Source organism: Talpa occidentalis, unplaced genomic scaffold (assembly GCF_014898055.3).
Source record: "Talpa occidentalis isolate TD23 unplaced genomic scaffold, MPIMG_talOcc4v2.1 talOcc4.2, whole genome shotgun sequence".
Taxonomy (NCBI): domain Eukaryota; kingdom Metazoa; phylum Chordata; class Mammalia; order Eulipotyphla; family Talpidae; genus Talpa; species Talpa occidentalis.
The window spans coordinates 95972301-95988097 of record NW_023602073.1 but is presented as its reverse complement, the minus strand read 5'-3'; the positions used below and the strand labels follow the sequence as shown (position 1 = coordinate 95988097).

Genomic DNA, 15797 nt, shown 5'->3' with positions numbered 1-15797 from the left:
AAGCTTTCCAGCTCCACAGGGCTTGTTGTGTGATCCGTGGGGAACCAGGAGTAGATTCGTTTCTTTTTTGTTTGCAGTCCAGCTTGACTAAGTGAAAGAGGGCCATACTGACACGGAGAAGGAACGTGCCTGGCATCCTTTTTGAGAAACGAAATGCTCTCCAGGAAAAAATTATAATAAAAAGCTCTTGTTAGTACATTTTTGAAAATATGCCTCCCTGGAGATGTGCAGCTGCATGTAGGATGTGCCCTACCAGTTAACAGTGCTAATTACCTAATTATCTGGTCAGGTGCAATAAAAACCCCTTTGACATTCTGTACCTTCCATATGCCAGATAAAGCGTTCCGCTGTCTGCTCTGTGACCCTGGTGAGAAGCAAACTATATACTCTCCTACCACCAGTGAGAGGGTAGGATGTCTTCGCAGCTGGCTAGGATGGTGCTTTGCTTCAGGGACACAAGGCTAGGAACAGGACAACAGAAGGCCTGTCACAGAGCTGGCAGAATGACACTCCCTGGAGAGGGAGAGGGGACGTCACACTCCCTCCTTGGCTTCAGTGTCCCTGGAGCTACGTGTGAACTTTGACCCTGCCCAGCTTCTTTCTCCTGTTGTGCTTGCTTCTTAGACATTTCAGTTTTACCCGTTCACCTTATATTCTTTCCTTTTCCCGTTTGACTTTCTGAAATATTTTCCAAGCTAATTCTCATTTTTCCTACTTTCATGTAAAAGAGATTTTTGTTTTTCCTCAAGCTGATCTAGAAGAGCCCCCCCTTATGCCCCCAAAACCTATAGTTCTGTTATTCTCACTTAGCAGACTAAGGAAGGCTCCATTTTGCTCACCCACTTTGCAACTCAGTCTTCATTTTCAAACCAGCTTCCAGTCTTTTCCCCTCGATCTTACAGTTCCTACAGCGATGGTCTCTGCGTCCTCTCCTGAAATCCCATCTGCTTGGCTCTGTGGCTTTCTGTGCACTATCAGCCTTTCCCCTCAGATAATTTCTTTTTCTATTGTGCTGTTTGTTCCCTTTCATGAGTTACAGTTGAAGTTTCTCCACCAGGTTCTCTCCAGTGGAGAAAGATTTTAAATCTTAGGTGCTTATGGAAGAGCCTTTCCCCGAAAGCCATGAGGCTGTTTTTGACATTTGCCAAGGCCAGGCCATTTTGGGAGGACAGAGGTTGACTTGCCTGGGTGGTGCGCTCTCCTGTCATCCCACCTGTAGGCCTTGTTTTTCATTATGACTTGTTAGGTTTCTGCTTTCCAGCTTCACTGACTAAAATACCACCAAAATTCTGTAACCCCCCCCCCTCAGGCATTTTAGATGCTGAAACCCACATCCATTAAGGTATGTTCAGAATCTGTTTGATTCACCCCAAACAAGAATAGCAGGTGTTCTTGAGACTTGGTATTTATCAAAAACCAAAAGTTAGTTTTCAGGATGTTTGGATATTTTTATTTATAGTAGAAAGGCTGTTTTCCTCGTTAGGCACTGTAAGTAAATAGGTCTTTCATAACAGTTCCAAGCCACATTCAAAATAGATGACCCAAACAGCTTCCAAAGTACCTTCTGGATGCACCTGTGACCTCTTTCCTTTTATCACCACCCTTTCGGTGGCATGAGAAGTATGTTTCAGCCCCACAGAAACAGGACATAACCAACTAGTCACTGTTGGAAATTTTGCCTCACCTGCTTCAGCAACAGTGCTGCCAGAGATGATAGCATTGTCAAAAACAGGACCCTGCCTTCAGGCCCCAGCTGCCTGAAGTCTTCTCAACAAAGACTTGCTCCCCAGTCCCCACAGATGTCACGTGCAAGACTGAAAGTCTAGCAGCCCAGGAAAGGCTGAAGAGCAAGAGCCCAACAGACCAGACAAAAATAGCAGCTGTGTCATGCTGGTGGATGGAATCTTCATTCCCTCCCTTGACAAGTAGAATCACATCTAGAAAAGATTAGAACTCAGGGACAAGGAAGGGGAGGTGGCTGAGTGGCAAACCTGGCTTCGCAATGAAGCAGGAGTGCAGAAAATGTGCCCAGATTGCTGCAGAGCTGTGTGTCCTGTGTGCTAGCCTTCTGATTCCAGGGCAGCCATTATCCGATTCACACTCGGGGGGTTTGTGTTGATGGCCTCTGTTTAAATCCCAGAGAGCACAGATGGTGCCTGCATTGCATCAGCCTTAACTCTTGCCCATTGACAGAGCCCACTGAGGAAACAGAAGAGTGAGGAGAAGTCAGACATGTACAGTCCCTTTGGCAAAAGGTCTCATTCCCATATGTAAATTTTCCCTGACTTACTACTGTATAGCCTTGGGTAACCCAGTCAGCATGTCTCAACTTCTGTTATATGGTGGTTAGTCAAGGACTTAGATGAAGGAAACTAAAGATAGTAGACATACTGTTATTTCTATTGTATAGGCCATGCCCATCAGGTAATATGTAGCCTTGTTCCTTCTGTAAACCGTAGTAACACCCACTTTCATTGCACAGGAGAGGGCTCTGCTTGAGAAGATGATATGCTTATTTTTAGAATTTGTAGTGTTTCTTGAAGAAAAAGAAATTTCCTAATCAGGCATGGCAGATGTCTTTAAATATATGATGGATTATCATGTGAAGGAGGAATTTGAATCGCCTGCTTGCTCCAGTGGGCACTGCCAAGGCGATCTCAATTCAGTTCACCTACTAGCTATTGAGAACATACAGTGCACAAGAACTCGTATTTTAAACTGAAAGTGATGGGAGATGAAGGAAATGAATATCCTGCTAAATTCACGATGCCAATTACTGCAGAAGCAATCAGGTTTGACACTGATGTGAAGTATGAATTTGGTGAATCATTGGATAAACCAGGGGGACAGCAGAGACAAAAGCAATACTTAAAGAGTCTGTTGTCTACCATCAATGGGTAAAGCAGGAGTAAAAAATTAAATTGGAGATTATTACCAGGGTGATAAACAATTCCTTAGGTAACCCAAGTAACATAAATGAGCAAAAAGTACATCACATTGGAATATGATTATGAGAAGAAATTCCATATTCAAATAAAAAAAGCAACTACTAAGTGGAAAAGCAGAGCAGCACTGTATGTTCAGAAGCTCTATAAGCAAATCCTGAAGACACAGGCCCTCAGAAGAGTCCTAGGAGGAGATTAGAAAAGAGAGAACAAAATTGATATTGTCGTAGGAGCTCACTGAGAGTTAGGTATTCAGGGCAATTACAGGTTCCAAGTTCCTGTTTTCATTTATGAAATCAGAGCAGGACAGAGGCATGATGCAGAACTCAGCTAGAAGAATAGCAACCAGAATTCCCTTCAACTAATAGAATACCTGAGTGGTTATTGATTTGCCTTATTGGCAATTTCACTTTCAAAAAAAATAGACAATTCAAGGGTAGAATTGCTATATTGGTCCTAATAGTGACTAGCTAAAGGAATTGTCAAGCATACACAGGAGAGGATCCTTATAATTCTGAAAGACAGAAAGAATTGGTGGTGGGAATTTCACGGGGACTATAACCTAGATGAGAAAGCATACATTGTACAAAAATGAAGAATGATGTAAAAAATATATAAAATAATATTTTTTAAAAATTCTGAAAGACAGCATCCTAGAGAACATAGCAGCCAAAGAGGAGATTTTGCACATTCTAAAATATTTCAAGACTTTTTTATTGTGATAAAAAAATACACAACATAAAAATTTCCCATCTTAACCATTTTTAAGTATACTAATATCCAGCAAGCCTTCATCTTAATTAAAAAATAGTCACCATGCTATTAAATGGATCTTCAAAACTACTATTATCTGGTAAAGCTGAAACTCTCTACCCATTAAACAACCTCCCTTCCCCTAACCCCAGCCCCTGGTAACCACCATTCTACTTTCTCTGTCTATGAGTTTGACTACTTAATGTACTTCATATAAATGGAATCATACAGTATTTGTCTTTTTGTGACTGGCTTATTTCAATTAGCATAATGAACTCAAGGTTTACCCATATTGTAGCATGAGATAGGATTTCTATTTTTTTTTAAGGCTTCACGATATTTCATTGTGTGTAGACAATTTGTTTATCCATTCATTCATCGATGGACATGTGGGTTGTTTCTTTTTTTTTTTTTAAATAATAAATTTTATTTTTATATTCCCCATACAATTGCAGCCCCCTCATTCTGACCCCAATCCCTCCCCTCCCGCCCCCGCCCCCCTAAAAGTGTCTCTGGTTCATAGTTTTTTGTTGATTTTGATTTTCACTTTCTTATAGTTATTCATTTTCCTGGTCCCTTATTTAAGTTTTCTAGATTCCTGCTATGAGTGAGACCATCCGGTATTTTTCTTTTTCTTTTTGGCTTATTTCGCTGAGCATGATCCCTTCCAGCGCCATCTATGTTGCTGCAAATTGCATGTGTTTATCTTTTTTGAATGCTGAGTAATATTCCATGGTATATATGTACCACATCTTCTTGATCCAGTCATCTATTTTTGGGCATTTGGGCTGTTTCCAAAGCTTAGCTATTGTAAATAGTGTTGCTATAAACATAGGGGTGCAGGTGTTCTTTGGAATTGATGTTTCTGTGTCCTTTGGGTAAATACCTAGGAGTGGAATTGCTGGATCATATGGAAGCTCTATGTTTAGTAGGTCCAGAAATCTCCACACAGCTCTCCACAGTGGTTGGACTAGTTTGCACTCCTGACATGTGGGTTGTTTCTACCTCTTCTTGGCTATTGTGAACAGTGCTGCTATGAACATGGATATGCAAATATCTCTTCCAGACCCTGCTTTTGATATTTTTGCATTTATACCCTGGAATACAATGTGTTATGACCAGATGTGTAAGCACAGGGCAGGTTCACTATCGATTCAGGCAAAGAGAGTCCCCAGGCCCTTAGTGGATTTTCAAGCTTTAACGCTCTCTCAGGAAACCAGGTACACAAGCATACCAAACAGGGAGGCTGGCATGTAAAGAGACAGGCACAGCCCGGGCAGGGTGACAGGAGGGCCAGGAGGCTGACAGCCACGGAGTGTCCCAGTCCCCTGAGAATCTTCATGCTCTTTGGACTCCCTCTGCTGATCTCTCTTGCGTGTTGTCTCATGGTCTGTCCTCTTCCGCAGCCATACCACTAGCCTCACTGCCGCTGCTGCCACAGCTTTTATCCCAGTCTCTAGGCTCAGGTGTGCACGTACACATGCATGCACACCCATGCTCCAGGTGTCCATAGTCGCGCACTCATGCCCTGCACCCAAGCTCCCAAGCACCTTTTGCATGAACATGATCAAGGCCACAGGTGATGGCCACAGAGGCTAGTGGCATAAATAGCCTGCTTAATTCATTTACCCTATACCAGGAAAACATCAACTGGCAATCAAAAAGGGGCATCATGGTTTAAGAAAAAAAATGGAAGAAAGTAGACCTTACAAAGTTTGACTTGTAAGTACAATTTGTATAAAAGGAATTATTTCTAAATATCGAGGCAATCACTCTTGGGTCAAAAAAATTGATTTTGCAAGATGAAGAGACATGTGGTTTATCAGTAGCACATACTGAAACAAAAGTTCAACAATGTTTACTAATTAATTAGCAGCACCAGAAATAAGTGGCAATGAAATAAATCTTTGTTAGCATTCCTAGAAAATAGGATATGGGCTGAGGGAGATGATAGTTCTGTCCTCTATAGCAGTGGCTGGAATGTTTGTTGAAGCCTGTGGCATAGCTGGCTGGGTTTCAAGAAGGAGAATTTTGTTCAATATGAAGAGCCTTAGAAGGCTTCAGTGAAGAATAGAACTTGATCATCCCTGGAGTCCGTGGATGTTTTGTGTTTTCTGGTTGAAAATCAAGTGGTTGATGGTGGGTTTGAAATGACTGGAGGGGTTGGAAAAGATAAAACCAAATCTTGACTCAAGAAACTTCTGGTCTAGAAACATCATTGGTTTCTTGAATACAGCAAGGGTCATTTAAAATAGAAATTAGGTAGTTTTTTTAATCTTTTTAAAAAATAATTTTCTGTTGGAGGTGGTTTTTCAAATGAAACTATAAACCTCGATGCAGGTTTTACTACTTCATTACCAGTGAGTGGGATGCTTCTCACTTTCATTTTATACCAAAAAATGTTAAACATTACTACTACTTAATGCCTATTTTAGGATCTACACTTACACTGAAATTGAATTTAAAAAAAAATTTCCATGAACTTCATATTATCTTCAGAAGGGAGACGTTGTTTTCATTGTATATGTGTAAGTATATATATGACCATTTAACTGTCTCCTGTCACCTGGGAAATATAACCACCTATACCTGATAAAATGAAGCCCACACATGAAGAAAGAGAGATGAGGGGTTAAAACCATCCAGTTGAAATGAAGATTCCACAGGCCAAGGTGTCACCAGGAAAGATAATAATGAATGTTCACTTCCCCTTCTCTATTCTCATCCATCCTGACATAATCAAAGAAATACCAGAGAGGCAGTTTCAGCTGTTACATAGCCCCTTAATAATTCTGAGCCAGCTGACATAGACAGGGGACACGCCATGTTCCCTCTAAACGTCAGCTTTATCAGGCTGCCTTTCTAATTTGGTGTCACCTGACTCCCCCAGAGAAAGGCATTTCTGCTTTGATGTCTCCCAAATTCTAAGCACTGATACTAAGCTGAGGTAGCTAACTTATATTCCGGTGTGAGAAAGGGCTTCCTGAGTTTCAATAAGCAAGAGAGGGAGATAGCCATTTTCTTCATTCATCAGGAGAAATCTAGAAACTGAATTGGTATAATATTAATAACGTCAGGAACAAGGGTGAGATTCACTTTTCTTCATTCTCAGGGAAGTTCCACATCCATCTGGCCAGACGCTTTTGGATAGAGCTGCATAAAACTGAGTATTTTAGAGAGTAAGTAATAAAACTTAGTTATGTGTTTCCCTGTGAAAGACCATTTTTTTTCTGACTCTCTCTGAAGTGAGACAGCACTTCCCTTCAGAGAGACAGCAACAGGTAGGAAAGGAGAATGAGAGTTAATCTCTATAGCCAGAAGACTTGAGATAAGCCCTGACTGACCAGCTGTGTACTTTGGGAAAATCCCTTCACCTTTCTGGGCTCTCTGGGTTTCACCTTTTTTGGCTTCCTTATCTGAAAAATGGATGAGGATTGAGTCAGGGAAACAGAAACCACACCAGGTGTTTCACACAGAGGGGATGTAAAGCAAGGAATTGGTTACACAGGTGTTGGAAGAGTGGAAGACCAGAAAGGGGAAGGAGAATTAACCCAGTGATTAGTGGCTGCAGGAAACCACTACTACTCCTCAGCTGGAGGGGACAAAGGGACTTATGAGCATGGAGGAAGGACTGTTGCCTAGAGCTGCATAGATTGAGGAGACAGCCCCTTCCAAACACACCACTAGGGAGTCAGGGATACAGCCATTTTGAGAACACTCCCCCAGGGAAGGAAAGGAAAAGCATAAGAAACAGAAGAAACCAGAGACTATCACCCACCAATACCTTCTATGCACAAAGTAAAGTCAGCCAGAAAAGGAGGCTGGGAAATGTAGTTTATGAACTCCTAGTCTCAGCATTACAGAGGGGAACATAAGAGTTGGCATGAGATTAAGACAATAATAAATAACCAGCATGTGAGTTTATAATGACAGACTAAAGTTAAATTAAAATACAGAAGTCAAAGTTAGTGGTTGGACAGAACTAGATTTCCCTGCTTTGTTCATATTAAAGTAGTGCAACTTTAAAGCATAAAGACATTAGATAGATTGATGGGTGGGTGGATGGATGGGTGGATGGATGGGAAGGATAGGGATTTGGTTCTGATGAACAGTTTCTGAATACTTTTTAAAAAGCTTTTTTGATTTAAAAAGGTTGAATTTAGGGCCTCCCTGATGGTGCAGGGGTTTAAGACACAACCTACGAAGCTATCCGCAGCCACTGCAGCACGAGTTCAATCCCCGGCCAGGGAGATGTCCACATGGCCCAGGAGACCTCTCCTGACTCCCCCGCTGCTCCCCTCAGCAGTGTATTTCATCAGTCTGCCTGTTCTTTTCCCCACTCTGTCTCTGGTGAATCCTCTCACCCCCCCACACCCCTGGCCTGTTCCTGTAAGCATAAATAGATAAATCTTTAAAAAATAATAAAATAAAAAGGTTGAATTTAGTTCATGATTTAGGAAAACCACAAGAAGTACATTTCTGTAAGCCCTTGTGAGAAGGTAATCATAGCAAAAGCATGAGTTTTGTTGAGTCCTTCCTCAAGAGTTCCTGGGAAAGAATCCCCAGTCTCTGCCCTGACTCAAGTCTGGGGTCATGCCTGCATCATGGGGACTCTAGCCTGGTCTTTTATTTTCTAGACCTACAGGATTTTCTTTTTAACCAATAAAAAAATAACTTAGTAGACTGACCATGTATTTCAGTACAAGATATCTCTGATCTTGCCCGTCACCACCCACCTCCCTGCTGATTTCCAGTGGCCATAACAGGTAGCCTTTGGAGATTAACTCAGATGGAGTGCCACTGTTTGACCTGTACCCTAGAATGCCATTACCCCACTAAAATCAGGGCACCGGTTGCAACTGCAAGTGACAGGTTGATAAGAAAGGCTGTGTGTGTGTGTGTGTGTGTGTGTGTGTGTGTGTTGACAGGGCTATATTAATGGGCATATGACCTATGCACTCTCACAGGGATGCTCAGATGTATACTGTTGTCATCTTGACGTTCTTAATATCTGAACAAGAAGGCCACATTTTCACTATGGACTGGGTCCCGAAAACCATGTAGCCAGTCATGGTATTGGGGTGGGAGAGGACGCTTATAAATAAGGCCCAGGAAAGCGGGCTCTGTGGGAGAGCCTGAACATGAGGGAGGCAGTCATCCCCTACTTTAATTTAGTCTAATGAACTTCAACTTAGCCTTCAACACTGAGGCAAAAGTCACCCCTTCTAGCAAGACTTTCACTACTCTCCTCAGCAGTTAATGCCCCCCACTTTGTCCTCCCTCCTTGCCAATGGCTGGTACCCACTTAGATTGCACTTAGATTACATTGTAGTTATTCGCTTTAAACATCTGTCTCCCTGGGCACCCTCTTTGCTCCTTGGATAAAGAGACTACATTTTATTTATCTTTTTAATAACACCAGTGATAATTGTTATTCAGTACTGGGCACTGTTCCAAAGGTTTTACTAACAGCAGGTACCGTGGGTATCCCTATCTCAGAGTAGTAAAAACTAAATCACAAAAAAGTTAAATAACCAGCCCAAATTACACAAATGGTACAGAGTCAAACTGGGATTTAAATCCAAGCAAGCTTGCTCCCCAGACCTCACACAGTACACAGTGAGTGCCTGTGTGGTTGGTAGATGAATGAATGAGGAAATAAACAAAAAATTAAGTGACTGAATAGGCAATCTCAGGGACAGATTTACAAATAGGAGAGGAACTTTATATTGTGACTGCAGACCCAAATTCAAGCCTGCACAGTAGAGAAAAGTCAGTCTTATGCTTCTGACTATATTCCCCAGCACAGAAAATGCTTTTCTTTAGCAAAAAAAAAAAACAAAAAAACAACTCACTATATAAAAGAATATACTTATTTGTATAAATCAATTTGGATATTGATTTAGTTTTGTGTTGTTACTTAGGAATGGAAACAAGATCATTTTTCTGGCTCTATCTTCAACTAAAATTAATACTAAAATCACCAGAAGCTTTGTTGAAATAATGAGATTAATTAATTTAACAACTATATCCTGAAAATAGTGTGTTTTATAGCATGTTGTTTTGGGGAGAAAAATGTGATAATATGGGTATTCATTATAGAAAATTAAGATTAGATGTGATAGCCCCATGCTAAAGTGGTCCCTGCAGGATGGGATGCATTGTAGTGAGGTTAGGAGCAAGAGCTTGTTGTCACCAGTGTTGTTTCTTCATTTGACCAGTGCCTGCTGTGCAAATAATATCTAGCGGGGTGGTCAGTGGCCTCATGTTTTAAAAATCCTGTTGGTGTAACTGTTATCTTCATCTCCTCAACTCTTGTAGTGTCTAGAAGATTTAGCATCATTGGGGAAGTGTATGTGTGTGGTGTTTGTGAAGGTAGAGGCTGTTTTGTAAGGTTGTAATAAAAGGACCTTGAGAAGCATGTTTCTTCTCTCCTAGGGAGCAGTCACAAATTTGCAGAGTCCTCTAACCAGCCTTCTGCACTTGAACTTGGTGCTGCAGCCATGTGTGTATACTGCCAAAACCACTGAGAGACTGTAACATGGGCCTTAAATAGAGAGTGATAGTCCAGGTCTCATAAAAATTCCCAAGCCCTGTTTTCAGTATATACCTGAGGTCTGACTGCCTGATGGCTGTAATCGTCCAGAAAGATGAAACTGTTAGGTTCTCCCTGGTGGTGCAAGGGGTTAAGCATCGCGCTATGAAGCAATCCGCAGCCTCTGCAGCACAAGTTCAATCCCCAGCCCGGCCAGAGAGAAACCCACATGGTGAAGCAGACCTCTCCTGTCTCGCCCGCTGCTCCCCTCAGCAGTGTATTTCAGTCAGTCTGCCTGTTCTGTTCCCCGCTTTGTCTCTGGTGAATCCTCTCACACACACACACACCCCGCTCCCCCCCACCACCACATCTCTGGCCTATATCCCAGCTCTTTAAAAAAAAAAAACATGAAACTGTTAGAAATTCCCTAGCATACACCCTGTCCACCAGCAATTTGGCACTTCCTGAGAGAGTAAGCTCCCCAGCTCTGCAGCAGCATCCAAACATGTGCCCTCTGCCAGTGGAGTTTTCAACTGGGAGGCTAAAAAAAAGTGGCGTTTGTGGGAAAACCTGAAGATAAGCAAGGCAGTCCTCCTGTACTTTAACTTATTCTAATGAACTTCAACTCAGCCCTCAACAATGAGGCAAATGTCACTCCTTCCAGACTTACACTGGTGCCCTTAGCAGTTAATGCCCCCACTTTGTCCACCCTTAGCACCCTGCCAATATCTGGTACCTACTTAGATTACATTGTAGATATTTGCTCTGAACATCTGTCTCCCTGGGCACCCGCTTAGCACCTCCTTTTTATCAGCAGTATAGACATGCTACATCAGAACTCAAAGAAATAAAGGACTAAGGGTCATAGTCAGTGGGTTATATTTCCAATTCAGTATCCACAGGTGGATTCACTATAGCTCATGACTCTGGTGGTTGAGCTTGTTTCTTTTAGACCTGAAACCTAACAGTGCCACTCGCCTTGAGTGTGCCAAATGCTAGATGAGGTCAGCACTCTTTGTAAGCACCCGAGAACAAGGTGTGTGTTACTTCCTGCCCTCACCCAGACCTTAGTCCCACAAGGCCTGCTCCGTTCTCCTCTGCAGCACAATGTATGTTGTACTTTATGGAATTGTGTATGTGATAAAAGATTCTCTTAAAAGTTATCCATCCAGGTCTCCCTAGTGGCACAGGGGTTGAGTCTCAGCACTATTAAGCTATTGCCAGCCACTGCAGCATGGATTTGATCCCCGGCCAGGGAACTAAGCCTTGTGGAGCAGCAGACCTCTCCTATTTTGCCCACTGCTGCCATCAGCAGTGTATTTCACTAGATCTGCCTGTTCTGCTCCCCACTCTGTCTCTGGTGAATCCTCTCACCCCCCGCATGTCTGGCCTACACCCCAGTTCTTATATGTATACATAAATAAAATAAATCTTTTTTTAAAAAAATCCTTCCAAAACATCTCACCCAAAATGCAAGTCTGTTATCCCAGGTGTCTCTAATATTTGGTATTTGTTTATCAAACCTCTGTCCATTCCTGACCAATGAATTTTACTACAGAGCTGCCTGTTTCCCCTTAGAGCAGTGAATCTCGGCTCCAGTAGCATCTGTGAAATGGTTCTGGTTTGCTATTTCTAGTCACTTCATTCCACTTTAACTTATGATCATTACCTTTTTAAATAACATTTTTATGAGTCATTAGTTTTGTGTGTGATTCTCCACCTACCACCCTCTCTTATTTGTTAAAACCTTATTTGTTCAAAACAGAAAGTAAAAACAATGCAGACTTGTGGTCACAGTCAGTTTCATAAACATACAACTTCACTTGGTATCTGGATATTTATTTCTAAGTACAATGAGTGAGTTTAAGTGGTTCCTAAAAATAGAAAGACAGCTACTCAAGATGGAGGCTAAACCAATATTTAAAAAGCCTCTGGCTTGCAGGTGTGAAGGGCACATGCTTTCTGCTCTTTGTTTTTGGAGCAATTACAACTGGTGTGAAGTGCACCAGAGATGGGTTCCTGGGAGGAACTCCCTTGGCAGTTCAGAAGGTATCCTTGATCCAGAGCAAACACAGACAGGGAATTCATTGCATTGAGGCAAGCTGCTCTGCTTCCTAGCTCTAAGATTCTTTCGCCTCCCTGCTTCTCAGTTTCCTTGTCTATAAAATAAAAACAATTATGCCTGACTTGTTGGGTGTTATGAAAGCCTGCTAACATGATGCTGGGTACTAGGAGGTGCCTGGTGAATGGTAACTGAGTCACAAAGCCTTGCACACAGAAACTGAGCAAAATTTAGCAGAATTCAATATAACAACGCAGTATTTAAACTCCTTTGAGGTGCCGCAGGCTTTTAGATGTGACCCTAGGAAATACCCAAGGTTGGGACAGGGCCCACTGGCACCAGACTGTGAGCTCACCAAGTCTGCAGGTTCCTCCAGGCTCTGTGAGCTCACCAAGTCTGCAGGTTCCTCCTGGCTCAACCCAGCCCTACAGTCCCAGTGCCACCAATGCCAGAAAGAGTAGCTTAACACCATATGGATGGATGGATGGATGGATGGATGGATGGATGGATGGATGGATGACTTCAAGTTGAAGCAGAAAGTTTCCCAGGTCTGCTGCTTGGGGAAGTCTGCTCCCTAGATTCTGCTGGTTGCTGGAGCAGAGTTGCTGGGTGTACTGCACTGCTTGTTCACAGTGGTAGCCATGGCGACTCTGACCCCCTTCCCAAACAATAAAGAAAGCTTATGCAATGATAGATAGGATAGCAAACTATATCCCATACAATTTGTATCCCAAACTCATACAAACTGTATAAATCCCTGCCATTTTTATTCTTGGGTGCTCAGCCTTTTGGGAGCTATTCCACTGAGCCCTCTGGTGTGACAAGTAAATCTCTCTCTCCAGCTCTTTGAGTGCCACCTGATTTCTCTGGGAAATTGCCATAACAATGTGGGAGAAGAGCTAGTTGTGGACTCTCAAAATTTCATCATCAAGATATTTACTCTGTGGCCTCCCTGGTGGCGCAAGGGTTAAGACGCAACCTATGAAGCTATCCGCAGCCACTGCAGCGCAAGTTCAATTCCCAGTCAGCCAGAGAGCAACCCACCTGGCGCAGCAGACCTCTCCTGACTCGCCTCGCTGCTCCCCTCAGCGGTGTACTACGGTCAATCTGCCTGTTCTGTTCCCTACTCTGTCTCTGGTGAATCCTCTCACCCCCCGCCACACACATCTCTGGCCTGTACCCCAGCTCTTGTATGCATAAATAAATATTTTTTTAAAAAAAGATTTTTAAAAAAAGATATTTACTCTGGCCTTGGGTTTAGATGAGTTTCCAATCTTGTTTTTATTTGTGACTCTTTCTTGACCATATGGTGACCATTTAAAGCTCATCTTGTCTTCTAAGCCCATAAGGATTGGTGATCAGAATTGGGATGTGGACACTGTTCTCAATGATGCCTGTTCACTGAGGGGAGAAGCTTTCTCCAGCTCCTTGCAGCCATGAGGCGAGTGATTATGCCCACAGCTGATCTGATGATCCCATCGGGTGTCTGACTTCATAGGAATTTTCTGTAGAAAAGGCATAGTGAGGCACAGTGGTGAAGTTTACTGAAACCATCAGTATCAAAAAGAGAAATGGTGATAACAATGAGAGTATGAGGAGCACTGTATAAAAACGTAAATGACATTGAGATGCGTTTGTCCCATTTCCTGTATAGTAAGCACATCTGCCAACACTCAAGATGTGTATTATCCACTCAGCAACTGGCAGGTTGCCTAGTTGCTGAGCAGAAGATGCTTATTTATGGAGGGGTCAACTCTGCCTGGATTCTGCCATTTCACTCATTGCGGTGAAGCCATGCTACAGTGAAGAAATAGGTCTTGTGACAGTCTTATTGCCTTTTTTGGTTACATGTAAATATGTGCTTCCTTGCTTTGCACTATCTTATAAGGGTTCCTTGAAGCATGTATAAAAAATGGATATAGTAAGTATTACACTTACTGAATCTATTACCTTGTCAGCTTAGTAGGTCTCAAAAATGTAGGTCAGATGAGCTCCTTTTTGGTCCTACGAGACAGGACAAATAAGAACTCTTGCCTGCCTTTGGTTGGTTGGTTGACTTGATTTGTTGGCTTACATAATACCTTGCTCCAAAAGTAACTTGAGACAACCATCTCCATGCAGACTGTGTTGTCACCTTCTGTATACTAGTTACATGTTAGCAGCACAGATGGACATACTCAGTAATATACAAGCTTTTAAACAGGTGTTTTCCACGTTAGAGACGCTAGTTACAAAGAGTTGCAAAGAGAAATGAAATAATCACTGATCTGAAAAAGCTTGCTGTTTTATGGTGGAAACAGACATAAGTAAGTGTAATAATAGTAAGACAGCCATAAGTGCTCTTACACAACTATGATGTGGGTCTGTTAGTCAGGAGGGGTTGATTTTTGTTTGTGCATTTTTCTTTTTTTAAAAAAAGATTTTATTTATTTTTGCGCAGAAGAGCTGGGATGCAGGCCAGAGGTGCGGGGGGGAGGGAAGGGGGAAAAGGATTCACCAGAGACAGAGTGGAGAGCATAATAGGCAGATCCACTAAAATACACTGCGGAGGGGAGCAGCGGGTAAGACAGGAGAGGTCTGCTGCACCATGTGGGTAGCTCCCTGGCCAGGGATCAAACTCAGGCCATCACAGTGATAGCACCAAGACTCAACCCTTAGGCTACCAGGGAGCCTGTGTGTGTGCGTTTTTCTTAACCAAATGTCTCAACGACTCATTTTTTAAATTTGAAATTTTATTTAAAGTGCTTCAAAACATTACATTAAAATCCCTTTCAGTTTCCTTACTGGAGAGCATGCAGCATTATAAAATCAGTGCTTCCCTGGGGAATCTAGGCCATTTCCTCATTCTGGGTATGGAACTGACAGGATGGTATAATACATTTTCTCAAAGAGGCCTGGGGAGGGTTCCCAGGGGAATTGATGCCCACACCAAATCTTGAACAAGAGTTTGTGAGAACAATATAAGTCCTCACAAGAATTTTGGCTCTGTGTGCTGTAGGGAATTTAATACACATGGAAGTTAACTACAGAGCTTGCCAGTTTATCTCGCGCGGCACTTATTCCCTAGCAGGTATGTTTTAGTTTTTTTCCAACTATGTTTATTGAGGCAAAATTCTAGCAGGTATTTTTTAATCACTGCTACAATAGCTTCCAAGAAGGATCCCCATGATTGTCGCTTTCATTTGAGTTGTACACATAATTCATAGACCTGCTTCATTTCCTATGGGGTCAGCAATGATCGCAAGAAACTGGAGGATGCATGATTTGCATATTGGGTAAGCAAGTCTATCCTGAACACTAGCAAGTTCAATCCATTTCCATCTGAAAAAACAGTTGGCCTTTAGCAACATATTTCTAATTGCCTAAGTCATTCTCTATGTGTATGTGCGTGTTATGCACAAACTGTGCATAAATAGCACATTTTCAATCTGTGGAAAATGTAATGGATGAACAGCACATGACAGTGGGCTTAGCCCCTGAAGATTTACCAGAAAAGAAGACA

At 42.3% G+C, this 15797-nt stretch overlaps 1 protein-coding gene across 2 annotated transcripts in view; it reads left to right on the top strand.

Moving 5' to 3' along the window:
- BACH2 (BTB domain and CNC homolog 2) overlaps positions 1–15797 on the top strand; it is a 338428-nt gene that overhangs the window by 297338 nt on the left and 25293 nt on the right. The window lies entirely within an intron of this gene.